The sequence below is a fragment of the Scardinius erythrophthalmus genome, assembly GCF_964197995.2.
Source record: "Scardinius erythrophthalmus genome assembly, chromosome: 24".
In the NCBI taxonomy this organism is placed as follows: Eukaryota; Metazoa; Chordata; class Actinopteri; order Cypriniformes; family Leuciscidae; genus Scardinius; species Scardinius erythrophthalmus.
In genome coordinates this window covers 8,629,999-8,646,226 of record NC_138244.1, presented here as the reverse complement: position 1 = coordinate 8,646,226, position 16,228 = coordinate 8,629,999, and positions in this window count along the sequence as shown.

The window sequence follows — 16,228 nt, the reverse complement described above, 5'->3', positions numbered from 1 at the left end:
AATCACACTTTGGGGGAACTCTGTTTTCTCTGAAATACTGAAGCCTGATTTGTTAACGCTTGTGCAGCTGCACAAACCTATTGCATTTGTTTCCTAGGGCCCTCATAGTGGGTCCTAGGAACAACTTCTGTTCTGCACTTATAGCACAGCACTATGTTATATTGTTCCAAAGAAAACGTGATTCGCGCGATGTGAGAGACCGTTTAGAAAGAGAACGCTCTGGTTACAAACGTAACCTCGGTTCCCTGAGATAGCAGAAATGTGCATTGCGTGCTCTGCCTTACTAAACAGTAGCACGCAAGTAGACGCTAACACTTCTCAGTCAAAAGATTCTGATGAAATAGCACTCTTATGCTTATTTAGGCAGTCTGTCCTACCTGTTTTAGCGGGCTGAAAAGCCATAGGTTTGTGCAGCGGCACACATGAACACTGATATTGTATTTTAGAATTATTTCTTGAACACATAGTCACAGTTTCATTGGAACACATAATAAGTTATGTGACCAATGAGGGTCACCCCAGCTACTGCACTGGCCTGTATTGATTTCAGAAAGTTAAACCAAAATAATAAACATCAGTTTCCTAGAGCATGGTTTAAACTCACATGGACACTCATACTTAGTGCAGCAGCCACTGTTATAATAAACCTTCTCAGGTTTCAGTCCATTGACACATGTAGGTATAACATAATCAGCTGGATCACACTGTACAGGGCTTGTGGTGACATTCCCATTTATGCAGTTTTTAGTGGTACATTCTTCATTCCATGACTCTCCATTCTGTTTAAAGATTCAAACAATATTGATGAACAAAGATCAATACAATGGGCTTATCTATTTTAGAGCCATTGTAATTCAACTGTAAATCATTTTTTGAAAAATGTAAATTGTACATGAACAAGTTTTTTTAACCTTTCTGTTGACATCAGTACAGTCACGTGGAACAGTTGAAACTGGAACTGTAGTAGTCTGAGGACATGGTTTTTGTGTTATTTCACTAACACAACTGGAGTTGCAGTAAGCAAAGTAGCACCAGCCCGCTTTATCAGTTTTGTTGTAGATCACAGACTCTATAATTAAAATAACAGAATGTGCATCATTGATATGCTTACAATCGTTCATGGATTCACAATCACAAAACTGTATGAAAAAATTACAAATTGTCATTCATGTATTACTTACCAGGTGGGAATGTTTGATTTGCATATGTGCAATGACAGCTCGTTGTGATGACAATTTGAGGTGATGAGGCATGTGGCATTGTTGATTCTGTATGCACCGTGAACATTGTTGATGGTGTTTGTGTCACTGGAGGTACTGATGCAAAAAGAGTTGATGTAACAAATGTTGTAGTTGGTGGTGTTTCTTTTCCTGTGGGAGGTGGTGTTTCGGTCAATGGTGTTTGAGCAGTAACAGCAGTAGTAATTCCAGGTGATGTAGGTGTCGGTGGAAGAGCAGTTGTTGTAGCTGTTGATGGCGTTTCTGTTCCTGTGGGAGGTGGTGTTTCTGTAGATGGAGTTTGAGCAGTAACAGCAATAGTAGAAATTTCTGGTGATGTTGGTGTCGGTGGAACAGCAGTTGTAGTAGCTGTTGATGGGGTTTCTGTTCCTGTGGGAGGTGATGTTTCAATGAATGGAGTTTGAGCAGTAACAGCAGTAGTAGAAATTTCTGGTGATGTTGGTGTCGGTGGAACAGCAGTTGTTGTAGCTGTTGATGGGGTTTCTGTTCCTGTAGGAGGTGGTGTTTCGATCAATGGTTTTGGACCAGTAACAGCAGTAGTAGAAATTTCTGGTGATGTTGGTGTCGGTGGAACAGCAGTTGTTGTAGCTGTTGATGGGGTTTCTGTTCCTGTAGGAGGTGGTGTTTCGATCAATGGTGTTGGACCAGTAACAGCAGTAGTAGAAATTTCTGGTGATGTTGGTGTCGGTGGAACAGCAGTTGTTGTAGCGGTTGATGGGGTTTCTGTTCCTGTGGGAGGTGGTGTTTCTGTAGATGGTGTTTGAGCAGTAACAGCAGTAGTAGAAATTTCTGGTGATGTTGGTGTCGGTGGAACAGCAGTTGTTGTAGCCGTTGATGGCGTTTCTGTTCCTGTGGGAGGTGGTGTTTCTCTAGATGGTGTTTGAGCAGTAACAGCGGTAGTAGAAATTCCAGGTGCTGTTGGTGTCGGTGGAACAGCAGTTGTTGTAGCTGTTGATGGCGTTTCTGTTCCTGTGGGAGGTGGTGTTTCTCTAGATGGTGTTTCAGCAGTAACAGCAGTAGTAGAAATTCCAGGTGCTGTTGGTGTCGGTGGAAGAGCAGTTGTTGTAGCTGTTGATGGCGTTTCTGTTCCTGTGGGAGGTGGTGTTTCTGTAGATGGAGTTTGAGCAGTAACAGCAATAGTAGAAATTTCTGGTGATGTTGGTGTCGGTGGAACAGCAGTTGTTGTAGCCGTTGATGGCGTTTCTGTTCCTGTGGGAGGTGGTGTTTCTCTAGATGGTGTTTGAGCAGTAACAGCGGTAGTAGAAATTCCAGGTGCTGTTGGTGTCGGTGGAACAGCAGTTGTTGTAGCTGTTGATGGGGTTTCTGTTCCTGTGGGAGGTGGTGTTTCTGTAGATGGTGTTTGAGCAGTAACAGCAATAGTAGAAATTTCTGGTGATGTTGGTGTCGGTGGAACAGCAGTTGTTGTAGCCGTTGATGGCGTTTCTGTTCCTGTGGGAGGTGGTGTTTCTCTAGATGGTGTTTCAGCAGTAACAGCGGTAGTAGAAATTCCAGGTGCTGTTGGTGTCGGTAGAACAGCAGTTGTTGTAGCTGTTGATGGGGTTTCTGTTCCTGTAGGAGGTGGTGTTTCGATCAATGGTGTTGGACCAGTAACAGCAGTAGTAGAAATTCCAGGTGCTGTTGGTGTCGGTGGAAGAGCAGTTGTTGTAGCTGTTGATGGCGTTTCTGTTCCTGTGGGGGGTGGTGTTTCTGTAGATGGAGTTTGAGCAGTAACAGCAATAGTAGAAATTTCTGGTGATGTTGGTGTCGGTGGAACAGCAGTTGTTGTAGCCGTTGATGGCGTTTCTGTTCCTGTGGGAGGTGGTGTTTCTCTAGATGGTGTTTGAGCAGTAACAGCAGTAGTAGAAATTCCAGGTGCTGTTGGTGTCGGTGGAACAGCAGTTGTTGTAGCTGTTGATGGGATTTCTGTTCCTGTGGGAGGTGATGTTTCAATGAATGGAGTTTGAGCAGTAACAGCAGTAGTAGAAATTTCTGGTGATGTTGGTGTCGGTGGAACAGCAGTTGTTGTAGCTGTTGATGGCGTTTCTGTTCCTGTAGGAGGTGGTGTTTCGATGAATGGAGTTTGAGCAGTAACAGCAGTAGTAGAAATTTCTGGTGCTGTTGGTGTCGGTGGAACAGCAGTTGTTGTGGCCGTTGATGGCGTTTCTGTTCCTGTGGGAGGTGGTGTTTCTCTAGATGGTGTTTCAGCAGTAACAGCAGTAGTAGTAATTCCAGGTGCTGTTGGTGTCGGTGGAACAGCAGTTGTTGTAGCTGTTGATGGGGTTTCTGTTCCTGTAGGAGGTGGTGTTTCGGTCAATGGTGTTTGAGCAGTAACAGCAGTAGTAATTCCAGGTGATGTAGGTGTCGGTGGAAGAGCAGTTGTTGTAGCTGTTGATGGCGTTTCTGTTCCTGTGGGAGGTGGTGTTTCTGTAGATGGAGTTTGAGCAGTAACAGCAATAGTAGAAATTTCTGGTGATGTTGGTGTCGGTGGAACAGCAGTTGTAGTAGCTGTTGATGGGGTTTCTGTTCCTGTGGGAGGTGATGTTTCAATGAATGGAGTTTGAGCAGTAACAGCAGTAGTAGAAATTTCTGGTGATGTTGGTGTCGGTGGAACAGCAGTTGTTGTAGCTGTTGATGGGGTTTCTGTTCCTGTAGGAGGTGGTGTTTCGATCAATGGTTTTGGACCAGTAACAGCAGTAGTAGAAATTTCTGGTGATGTTGGTGTCGGTGGAACAGCAGTTGTTGTAGCTGTTGATGGGGTTTCTGTTCCTGTAGGAGGTGGTGTTTCGATCAATGGTGTTGGACCAGTAACAGCAGTAGTAGAAATTTCTGGTGATGTTGGTGTCGGTGGAACAGCAGTTGTTGTAGCGGTTGATGGGGTTTCTGTTCCTGTGGGAGGTGGTGTTTCTGTAGATGGTGTTTGAGCAGTAACAGCAGTAGTAGAAATTTCTGGTGATGTTGGTGTCGGTGGAACAGCAGTTGTTGTAGCCGTTGATGGCGTTTCTGTTCCTGTGGGAGGTGGTGTTTCTCTAGATGGTGTTTGAGCAGTAACAGCGGTAGTAGAAATTCCAGGTGCTGTTGGTGTCGGTGGAACAGCAGTTGTTGTAGCTGTTGATGGCGTTTCTGTTCCTGTGGGAGGTGGTGTTTCTCTAGATGGTGTTTCAGCAGTAACAGCAGTAGTAGAAATTCCAGGTGCTGTTGGTGTCGGTGGAAGAGCAGTTGTTGTAGCTGTTGATGGCGTTTCTGTTCCTGTGGGAGGTGGTGTTTCTGTAGATGGAGTTTGAGCAGTAACAGCAATAGTAGAAATTTCTGGTGATGTTGGTGTCGGTGGAACAGCAGTTGTTGTAGCCGTTGATGGCGTTTCTGTTCCTGTGGGAGGTGGTGTTTCTCTAGATGGTGTTTGAGCAGTAACAGCGGTAGTAGAAATTCCAGGTGCTGTTGGTGTCGGTGGAACAGCAGTTGTTGTAGCTGTTGATGGGGTTTCTGTTCCTGTGGGAGGTGGTGTTTCTGTAGATGGTGTTTGAGCAGTAACAGCAATAGTAGAAATTTCTGGTGATGTTGGTGTCGGTGGAACAGCAGTTGTTGTAGCCGTTGATGGCGTTTCTGTTCCTGTGGGAGGTGGTGTTTCTCTAGATGGTGTTTCAGCAGTAACAGCGGTAGTAGAAATTCCAGGTGCTGTTGGTGTCGGTAGAACAGCAGTTGTTGTAGCTGTTGATGGGGTTTCTGTTCCTGTAGGAGGTGGTGTTTCGATCAATGGTGTTGGACCAGTAACAGCAGTAGTAGAAATTTCTGGTGATGTTGGTGTCGGTGGAACAGCAGTTGTTGTAGCTGTTGATGGCGTTTCTGTTCCTGTAGGAGGTGGTGTTTCTCTAGATGGTGTTTCAGCAGTAACAGCAGTAGTAGAAATTCCAGGTGCTGTTGGTGTCGGTGGAAGAGCAGTTGTTGTAGCTGTTGATGGCGTTTCTGTTCCTGTGGGGGGTGGTGTTTCTGTAGATGGAGTTTGAGCAGTAACAGCAATAGTAGAAATTTCTGGTGATGTTGGTGTCGGTGGAACAGCAGTTGTTGTAGCCGTTGATGGCGTTTCTGTTCCTGTGGGAGGTGGTGTTTCTCTAGATGGTGTTTGAGCAGTAACAGCAGTAGTAGAAATTCCAGGTGCTGTTGGTGTCGGTGGAACAGCAGTTGTTGTAGCTGTTGATGGGATTTCTGTTCCTGTGGGAGGTGATGTTTCAATGAATGGAGTTTGAGCAGTAACAGCAGTAGTAGAAATTTCTGGTGATGTTGGTGTCGGTGGAACAGCAGTTGTTGTAGCTGTTGATGGCGTTTCTGTTCCTGTAGGAGGTGGTGTTTCGATGAATGGAGTTTGAGCAGTAACAGCAGTAGTAGAAATTTCTGGTGCTGTTGGTGTCGGTGGAACAGCAGTTGTTGTGGCCGTTGATGGCGTTTCTGTTCCTGTGGGAGGTGGTGTTTCTCTAGATGGTGTTTCAGCAGTAACAGCAGTAGTAGTAATTCCAGGTGCTGTTGGTGTCGGTGGAACAGCAGTTGTTGTAGCTGTTGATGGGGTTTCTGTTCCTGTAGGAGGTGGTGTTTCGATCAATGGTGTTGGACCAGTAACAGCAGTAGTAGAAATTTCTGGTGATGTTGGTGTCGGTGGAACAGCAGTTGTTGTAGCTGTTGATGGCGTTTCTGTTCCTGTGGGAGGTTGTGTTTGGATCAATGGTGTTGGACCAGTAACAGCAGTAGTAGAAATTTCTGGTGCTGTTGGTGTCGGTGGAACAGCAGTTGTTGTAGCTGTTGATGGGGTTTCTGTTCCTGTAGGAGGTGGTGTTTCCATCAATGGTGTTGGACCAGTAACAGCAGTAGTAGAAATTTCTGGTGATGTTGGTGTCGGTGGAACAGCAGTTGTTGTAGCTGTTGATGGCGTTTCTGTTCCTGTGGGAGGTTGTGTTTGGATCAATGGTGTTGGACCAGTAACAGCAGTAGTAGAAATTTCTGGTGATGTTGGTGTCGGTGGAACAGCAGTTGTTGTAGCTGTTGATGGCGTTTCTGTTCCTGTGGGAGGTTGTGTTTGGATCAATGGTGTTGGACCAGTAACAGCAGTAGTAGAAATTTCTGGTGCTGTTGGTGTCGGTGGAACAGCAGTTGTTGTGGCCGTTGATGGCGTTTCTGTTCCTGTGGGAGGTGGTGTTTCTCTAGATGGTGTTTCAGCAGTAACAGCAGTAGTAGTAATTCCAGGTGCTGTTGGTGTCGGTGGAACAGCAGTTGTTGTAGCTGTTGATGGGGTTTCTGTTCCTGTAGGAGGTGGTGTTTCGATCAATGGTGTTGGACCAGTAACAGCAGTAGTAGAAATTTCTGGTGATGTTGGTGTCGGTGGAACAGCAGTTGTTGTAGCTGTTGATGGCGTTTCTGTTCCTGTGGGAGGTTGTGTTTGGATCAATGGTGTTGGACCAGTAACAGCAGTAGTAGAAATTTCTGGTGATGTTGGTGTCGGTGGAACAGCAGTTGTTGTAGCTGTTGATGGCGTTTCTGTTCCTGTGGGAGGTTGTGTTTGGATCAATGGTGTTGGACCAGTAACAGCAGTAGTAGAAATTTCTGGTGCTGTTGGTGTCGGTGGAACAGCAGTTGTTGTAGCTGTTGATGGCGTTTCTGTTCCTGTAGGAGGTGGTGTTTCGATCAATGGAGTTTGAGCAGTAACAGCAGTAGTAGAAATTTCTGGTGCTGTTGGTGTCGGTGGAAGAGCAGTTGTTGTAGCTGTTGATGGCGTTTCTGTTCCTGTGGGAGGTTGTGTTTGGATCAATGGTGTTGGACCAGTAACAGCAGTAGTAGAAATTTCTGGTGATGTTGGTGTCGGTGGAACAGCAGTTGTTGTAGCTGTTGATGGGGTTTCTGTTCCTGTAGGAGGTGGTGTTTCCATCAATGGTGTTGGACCAGTAACAGCAGTAGTAGAAATTTCTGGTGATGTTGGTGTCGGTGGAACAGCAGTTGTTGTAGCCGTTGATGGCGTTTCTGTTCCTGTGGGAGGTGATGTTTCTCTAGATGGTGTTTCAGCAGTAACAGCAGTAGTAGAAATTCCAGGTGCTGTTGGTGTCGGTGGAACAGCAGTTGTTGTAGCTGTTGATGGGGTTTCTGTTCCTGTAGGAGGTGGTGTTTCGATCAATGGTGTTGGACCAGTAACAGCAGTAGTAGAAATTTCTGGTGATGTTGGTGTCGGTGGAACAGCAGTTGTTGTAGCTGTTGATGGCGTTTCTGTTCCTGTGGGAGGTGGTGTTTCGATGAATGGAGTTTGAGCAGTAACAGCAGTAGTAGAAATTTCTGGTGCTGTTGGTGTCGGTGGAACAGCAGTTGTTGTAGCTGTTGATGGCGTTTCTGTTCCTGTGGGAGGTGGTGTTTCGATGAATGGAGTTTGAGCAGTAACAGCAGTAGTAGAAATTTCTGGTGCTGTTGGTGTCGGTGGAAGAGCAGTTGTTGTAGCTGTTGATGGCGTTTCTTTTCCTGTGGGAGGTGGTGTTTCGATGAATGGAGTTTGAGCAGTAACAGCAGTAGTAGAAATTTCTGGTGATGTTGGTGTCGGTGGAACAGCAGTTGTTGTAGCCGTTGATGGCGTTTCTGTTCCTGTGGGAGGTGGTGTTTCTCTAGATGGTGTTTCAGCAGTAACAGCAGTAGTAGAAATTCCAGGTGCTGTTGGTGTCGGTGGAACAGCAGTTGTTGTAGCTGTTGATGGCGTTTCTGTTCCTGTGGGAGGTGGTGTTTGGATCAATGGTGTTGGACCAGTAACAGCAGTAGTAGAAATTTCTGGTGATGTTGGTGTCGGTGGAACAGCAGTTGTTGTAGCTGTTGATGGCGTTTCTGTTCCTTTAGGAGGTGGTGTTTCGATCAATGGTGTTGGACCAGTAACAGCAGTAGTAGAAATTTCTGGTGATGTTGGTGTCGGTGGAACAGCAGTTGTTGTAGCTGTTGATGGGGTTTCTGTTCCTGTAGGAGGTGGTGTTTCGATCAATGGTGTTGGACCAGTAACAGCAGTAGTAGAAATTTCTGGTGATGTTGGTGTCGGTGGAACAGCAGTTGTTGTAGCTGTTGATGGCGTTTCTGTTCCTGTGGGAGGTGGTGTTTCTCTAGATGGTGTTTCAGCAGCAACAGCAGTAGTAGAAATTCCAGGTGCTGTTGGTGTCGGTGGAACAGCAGTTGTTGTAGCTGTTGATGGGGTTTCTGTTCCTGTAGGAGGTGGTGTTTCGATCAATGGTGTTGGACCAGTAACAGCAGTAGTAGAAATTTCTGGTGATGTTGGTGTCGGTGGAACAGCAGTTGTTGTAGCTGTTGATGGCGTTTCTGTTCCTGTAGGAGGTGGTGTTTCGATCAATGGTGTTGGACCAGTAACAGCAGTAGTAGAAATTTCTGGTGATGTTGGTGTCGGTGGAACAGCAGTTGTTGTAGCTGTTGATGGCGTTTCTGTTCCTGTAGGAGGTGGTGTTTCGATCAATGGAGTTTGAGCAGTAACAGCAGTAGTAGAAATTTCTGGTGCTGTTGGTGTCGGTGGAAGAGCAGTTGTTGTAGCTGTTGATGGGGTTTCTGTTCCTGTAGGAGGTGGTGTTTCGATCAATGGAGTTTGAGCAGTAACAGCAGTAGTAGAAATTTCTGGTGCTGTTGGTGTCGGTGGAACAGCAGTTGTTGTAGCCGTTGATGGCGTTTCTGTTCCTGTAGGAGGTGGTGTTTCGATGAATGGAGTTTGAGCAGTAACAGCAGTAGTAGAAATTTCTGGTGATGTTGGTGTCGGTGGAACAGCAGTTGTTGTAGCCGTTGATGGCGTTTCTGTTCCAGTGGGAGGTGGTGTTTCTCTAGATGGTGTTTCAGCAGTAACAGCAGTAGTAGAAATTCCAGGTGCTGTTGGTGTCGGTGGAAGAGCAGTTGTTGTAGCTGTTGATGGCGTTTCTGTTCCTGTGGGAGGTGGTGTTTCTGTAGACGGAGTTTGAGCAGTAACAGCAATAGTAGAAATTTCTGGTGATGTTGGTGTCGGTGGAACAGCAGTTGTTGTAGCTGTTGATGGCGTTTCTGTTCCTGTAGGAGGTGGTGTTTCGATCAATGGAGTTTGAGCAGTAACAGCAGTAGTAGAAATTTCTGGTGCTGTTGGTGTCGGTGGAAGAGCAGTTGTTGTAGCAGTTGATGGCGTTTCTGTTCCTGTAGGAGGTGGTGTTTCGATCAATGGTGTTGGACCAGTAACAGCAGTAGTAGAAATTTCTGGTGATGTTGGTGTCGGTGGAACAGCAGTTGTTGTAGCCGTTGATGGCGTTTCTGTTCCTGTGGGAGGTGGTGTTTCTCTAGATGGTGTTTCAGCAGTAACAGCAGTAGTAGAAATTCCAGGTGCTGTTGGTGTCGGTGGAACAGCAGTTGTTGTTTCTGTTCCTGTGGGAGGTGGTGTTTCGATCAATGGTGTTGGACCAGTAACAGCAGTGGTAGAAATTTCTGGTGATGTTGGTGTCGGTGGAACAGCAGTTGTTGTAGCTGTTGATGGCGTTTCTGTTCCTGTAGGAGGTGGTGTTTCGATCAATGGTGTTGGACCAGTAACAGCAGTAGTAGAAATTTCTGGTGATGTTGGTGTCGGTGGAACAGCAGTTGTTGTAGCTGTTGATGGCGTTTCTGTTCCTGTGGGAGGTGGTGTTTCGATCAATGGTGTTGGACCAGTAACAGCAGTGGTAGAAATTTCTGGTGATGTTGGTGTCGGTGGAACAGCAGTTGTTGTAGCTGTTGATGGCGTTTCTGTTCCTGTAGGAGGTGGTGTTTCGATGAATGGTGTTGGACCAGTAACAGCAGTAGTAGAAATTTCTGGTGATGTTGGTGTCGGTGGAACAGCAGTTGTTGTAGCTGTTGATGGGGTTTCTGTTCCTGTAGGAGGTGGTGTTTCGATCAATGGTGTTGGACCAGTAACAGCAGTAGTAGAAATTTCTGGTGATGTTGGTGTCGGTGGAACAGCAGTTGTTGTAGCTGTTGATGGCGTTTCTGTTCCTGTGGGAGGTGGTGTTTCTCTAGATGGTGTTTCAGCAGTAACAGCAGTAGTAGAAATTCCAGGTGCTGTTGGTGTCGGTGGAACAGCAGTTGTTGTAGCTGTTGATGGCGTTTCTGTTCCTGTAGGAGGTGGTGTTTCGATGAATGGAGTTTGAGCAGTAACAGCAGTAGTAGAAATTTCTGGTGCTGTTGGTGTCGGTGGAAGAGCAGTTGTTGTAGCTGTTGATGGGGTTTCTGTTCCTGTAGGAGGTGGTGTTTCGATGAATGGTGTTTGAGCAGTAACAGCAGTAGTAGAAATTTCTGGTGATGTTGGTGTCGGTGGAACAGCAGTTGTTGTAGCCGTTGATGGCGTTTCTGTTCCTGTGGGAGGTGGTGTTTCTCTAGATGGTGTTTCAGCAGTAACAGCAGTAGTAGAAATTCCAGGTGCTGTTGGTGTCGGTGGAACAGCAGTTGTTGTAGCTGTTGATGGCGTTTCTGTTCCTGTAGGAGGTGGTGTTTCGATCAATGGTGTTGGACCAGTGACAGCAGTAGTAGAAATTTCTGGTGATGTTGGTGTCGGTGGAACAGCAGTTGTTGTAGCTGTTGATGGGGTTTCTGTTCCTGTAGGAGGTGGTGTTTCGATCAATGGTGTTGGACCAGTGACAGCAGTAGTAGAAATTTCTGGTGATGTTGGTGTCGGTGGAACAGCAGTTGTTGTAGCTGTTGATGGGGTCTCTGTTCCTGTAGGAGGTGGTGTTTCGATCAATGGAGTTTGAGCAGTAACAGCAGTAGTAGAAATTTCTGGTGATGTTGGTGTCGGTGGAACAGCAGTTGTTGTAGCCGTTGATGGCGTTTCTGTTCCTGTGGGAGGTGGTGTTTCTCTAGATGGTGTTTCAGCAGTAACAGCAGTAGTAGAAATTCCAGGTGCTGTTGGTGTCGGTGGAACAGCAGTTGTTGTAGCTGTTGATGGGGTTTCTGTTCCTGTAGGAGGTGGTGTTTCGATCAATGGTGTTGGACCAGTAACAGCAGTAGTAGAAATTTCTGGTGATGTTGGTGTCGGTGGAACAGCAGTTGTTGTAGCCGTTGATGGCGTTTCTGTTCCTGTGGGAGGTGGTGTTTCTCTAGATGGTGTTTCAGCAGTAACAGCAGTAGTAGAAATTCCAGGTGCTGTTGGTGTCGGTGGAACAGCAGTTGTTGTAGCTGTTGATGGCGTTTCTGTTCCTGTAGGAGGTGGTGTTTCGATCAATGGTGTTGGACCAGTAACAGCAGTAGTAGAAATTTCTGGTGATGTTGGTGTCGGTGGAACAGCAGTTGTTGTAGCTGTTGATGGCGTTTCTGTTCCTGTGGGAGGTGGTGTTTCGATCAATGGTGTTGGACCAGTAACAGCAGTAGTAGAAATTTCTGGTGATGTTGATGTCGGTGGAACAGCAGTTGTTGTAGCTGTTGATGGGGTTTCTGTTCCTGTGGGAGGTGGTGTTTCGATGAATGGAGTTTGAGCAGTAACAGCAGTAGTAGAAATTTCTGGTGATGTTGGTGTCGGTGGAACAGCAGTTGTTGTAGCTGTTGATGGGGTTTCTGTTCCTGTAGGAGGTGGTGTTTCGATCAATGGTGTTGGACCAGTAACAGCAGTAGTAGAAATTTCTGGTGATGTTGGTGTCGGTGGAACAGCAGTTGTTGTAGCTGTTGATGGCGTTTCTGTTCCTGTAGGAGGTGGTGTTTCGATGAATGGTGTTTCAGTAGTAACAGCAGTAGAAATTCCAGGTGATGTAGGTGTCGGTGGAAGAGCAGTTGTAGTAGCTGTTGGCATTTTTGGTGTTGTTAGTGTTACTGTAGTAGGTGTTGAAGTGAAAGTCTTGGTGGTCGGTATTGTAATTGTTGTTTTAGTAGTCTGTGGTGGAGTTGTGAAAGTGAATGGTGTAGTTGTTGTCATGCATTTTGTAATAGTTCTTATTATCATGCCATTAGATCCACATATAGCAGTAAAACATGTTCCATTCCCATCTGTGGTATCGTACACCACTTCTCCAGTAGTATATATCTTCCCATCGTAGGTACACAGAGAAACACATTCTGCCTCTGTAACACATTTCCTGGTGTCCTCCCTCAAAAATGGCCTGTCTGAAGGACATTGAGGAAAACACCCTAGAAGTATAATAAAAGGCCAAATGGAATAAACAAGATACACACATTTCTATTGACTCAATGTTCTTTACTCCAGGAAAAAAATATTCATACTAATGACAAATATATTATTTCACTCATAATTTTGCAATTATATACTTTAATTTATTAATTCATATTAATTAATGATCATATTAATTCATACCCTCTAGGAGAGGAATTTGATTAGAGCAGGTTCCTGATGGGTTTCTGCAAGTTTTCATGCAGGTCGATCCACAAGTTTTGTAGTGCCACTGACATTCACCTGGAGGGTTGTTGTAGTACTCACAGCATAAAGCTGCAAGAACAACCAATTCAGTCAGCAGTATGACAATATTTATAGAAGTAATAGTATTAATGGGAGTTCTGAATGCAATAAACACAATTTCTAACATTATTGGGACTTACGGCAAATGCTTGGGCTCCGCCAGGCGACACAAGCTCCTTTTTTACGGCATTCAGCAGCATAAGCTGCCACTCCAGTACAGAAACAATCACAGTCACCTCCGCTGTCACATCCACAGGTGTCCCTTACACAGGCATCATAGTATGGGCTAGAGTCCACCTAGAGACAGAAAAGTCAGTGGAACTTTTAGGGTAACCGGTTTTATGTGCTATGTTAAATTGTAAAATGGTACGATTTAAATTTTTTTTATTTATTTCAGGCATGGAACCAACAAAGGCTGGCCTTTTAAACAAAGCCAAGAACATCAACAACTTTCTGAATTCACAAAGTTTATAATTGTACATACACGTGAATGGCAGTCTTTAAAGACAGGGCTTGTGATGATGCTGCATTGTTTGATAGCCCAGGCACTCCGATGTGGATTTTTTTCACATGGGTTCATCAAGTTACTCATTTCTGGGCAGCTGGGATTCACCTTCCAACTATTCCCAAATGCCACTGCATCCGTGACCTCTTCTCCATCATGCTTTACAAAGTCATTGTTCGCATTACCATCAAAGTTTCCACACAGTCCACACACCTTGCCCTGTCATAGAGATCATTTGTATGTTAAGGTAAGAGAATGAACAGGAAAGTGTGAAGGATGATTGTGTGTTTGTGAATGTAGGGGTAATGCTTACCTTAAATTTAGGATGGAGTTGGAGTATCAAACTTGTTTTATTGTCCCAGATTAAGTTCAAAAGACCTTTGACCTCTATGACATTGTATATCCCAACAGTATGGATTTGATATTGGTATTCAGTGCCATTGCTTTCAACAACTTTGTTCCCATTCTCCTCGGATAAAGTCATCTTGTATCTCTGCAGGATTTAAGTAGTCAGTGAAGTAAAGTTGTCCATAAACAGCATAAATAACTGTATATATTATTCTCTTTCATGATTTTACAATGACATCAAGAACAAAAATGAAACTTAGATTTTGAATGTATTTTTTTATACATGTCCATCCTCTGTAATATATACAATGTCTGCTTAAATTGTATGATTATATTATGCCTTTTATACTCAGCTGATTTTGAGCTATGAAATAACCTCACCCCAAAAAAGAGATTGATGGACTTGGAGCAAATGGTGCTGCTGCCGCCACAGGGAATGTTCTCTGTGACCAGGCGTAAAGAATATGGACTCTGGTCTGTATTGCAGTAATCCTAGAGGGGTTGCACAAATGAATTGTGAGTCAGGTCAGAATTGTACTTTTTTTTCTTCTTCTTAAATTAGACAAGAACACAAATTGATGAAAATCATACATGGGCTAAGATGTGTTCACAGTCTCCGTGGAAAGAAAATCTCCTGCCATCAAAAGTCATGAAATGACCGTCGCCATAAATAGTGCAGCTGCCGTAACACTCTTTATCTGTACAATCCCACATCCCGTTTATGCATGTGCTGAAATATAGACAGTAATTGACAGATTAACCCTTTAATGAATTGTGGTTATCACCTATTTTCTTTCTTTTCGCTCATTTTCAGCAAGAATTTAAAGGAATAATCTTGTAATGATTTGAAAATTGCTTTTTGTTTTGGGCAGAGAAAAATTAGCACACACGTGGTGGTATAGCTGTAATATTCTCCCCTACTTCTATCAATGCCGACTCACCAGGTGTTACAGTCCTCTTGAACTTGCTCTCCAGGTGGATAGGTGAGTCCATTATGGACACAGGTGCAGTTTTTCCTCTCCACACACCCACCTTTGCCATCAGCTAGCAGATCATCTGGACACATACAGCCTGATACACACTCTGTGCTCACCTATAGGCAAAACAAATCAAGAAGGTCCAGCAGTGTTAACCCTCATTTTTTCATAGCTCTGCTTTGAAACTGACATTTAGAAATGTCAGTTATGCTGTCCCAATCAAAACTCACGCAATTGTTTAGGTCTTGGTTTTGACATGTCCTTTGACATTCTGTTCCTTTTTTTCCAGGTTCATAATTTGAGCATTTGAAGAAGACCATCGGAGCCACACAGTCTACAAACACAACAGGCACATAGATGGGAAACTTCATCATACCAGTGATAACTTGACTAGTGGAATTGCAGAATTAAGTTGTAACTTACCTTCTGGACTGGAGCAATGCAATTTGCCAAGGTTACAGGTGCTGTAATATGACAAAATTGTACAAATCAGTAATTACTAATGGTCATCAAGAGTTATCATTAGTATTTTGTCAACAATGCATAGAGTATGAAATGAGGAACTCATATACCATGCTTCACCATCTATGTAGGATACTCCTGATTGCTCTATGACCTTGTCACCTTTGTAACAAGGACACTTGTGAGCAGGTACACAGCTGCCTTCTTCATTGAGGTATGTTCCCTCAGAACAGACACAGCCGTCTACTGGTGTGAAGGACCCTTGGCAGGTGTTATCTTGTCCACTGAGAGAACGGCAGGTGCTTCCACAGCTGGTCACATTGTAGGAGTACTTCATGTTTTCTGAACACTCGGATACTTAGCACAGATAAACACATTTTCATTATGATTCATTTAATTTCATTGCAAATAAACAAAATGTGATTTAAATACATGAATTATATAGAACTGTACAAACGAAATGCTCTCACCACAGGGTTCTGAATCCATCCAGCCCTGGAGAATGACTCCTTTGGCAGCACACGCGTGGGCATAAGTGGACACGGCTGCACACATACACTTCCTAATATCTGAACACTTGCATGTGTCATAGACGCACCACTGCAAAGGATGAAACCCAGATGCAATTATATGTCATTCACACATATACAGTTAGTTTTAAAAGAGAAAAGTGTTCTGTGCAAAAACACTCACTTGGTAGTAAATCTCGGGACATATTTCTGAATGACATTGGGAGAAGGTGCCATTTGGGTTTGTGAGACGGGAACACCAGTCTTTAGCTATTGTCTCTGAGTGGAAAGAATAAAGGCTTGACATAGTTCTGTAATGTCTGCAACAAATTATTGCATATATTATTTTTTTCTTAATGTTTGTAATACTGTGTATACCTGTGTCCACACTCAGACTACATGGGTTGTCAAAAGTGTTTTCAAGATCTGGACAGCTATATGGGTTTTTCTTCCAAAAGTTGACAAAAGTTATTGGTGTGCCCTCTATGATGCCTGATTCTGTTTTAAAGTCGTCTGTTTGGACATCATTATAGTTTCCACATAAACCTGAAATAAGCAATGTGTAGAATTAAAAGTAGTGAGCGATTTATATACAATGTCTGTAATTCATTCTCTATGTACTGATACTTTTTTTAAAATGTTCTTGTACCTTGATTCTTGTTCTTGTATATGTTTTAATATATAACCATTGGCCAATTTATAATATTTTAGTTTTATAAAATGACTATTTTCGCTCCTTTTCTACCTTCTGTAACAAAAATGTATTCTAAATCTAATCACATATTTTTGAC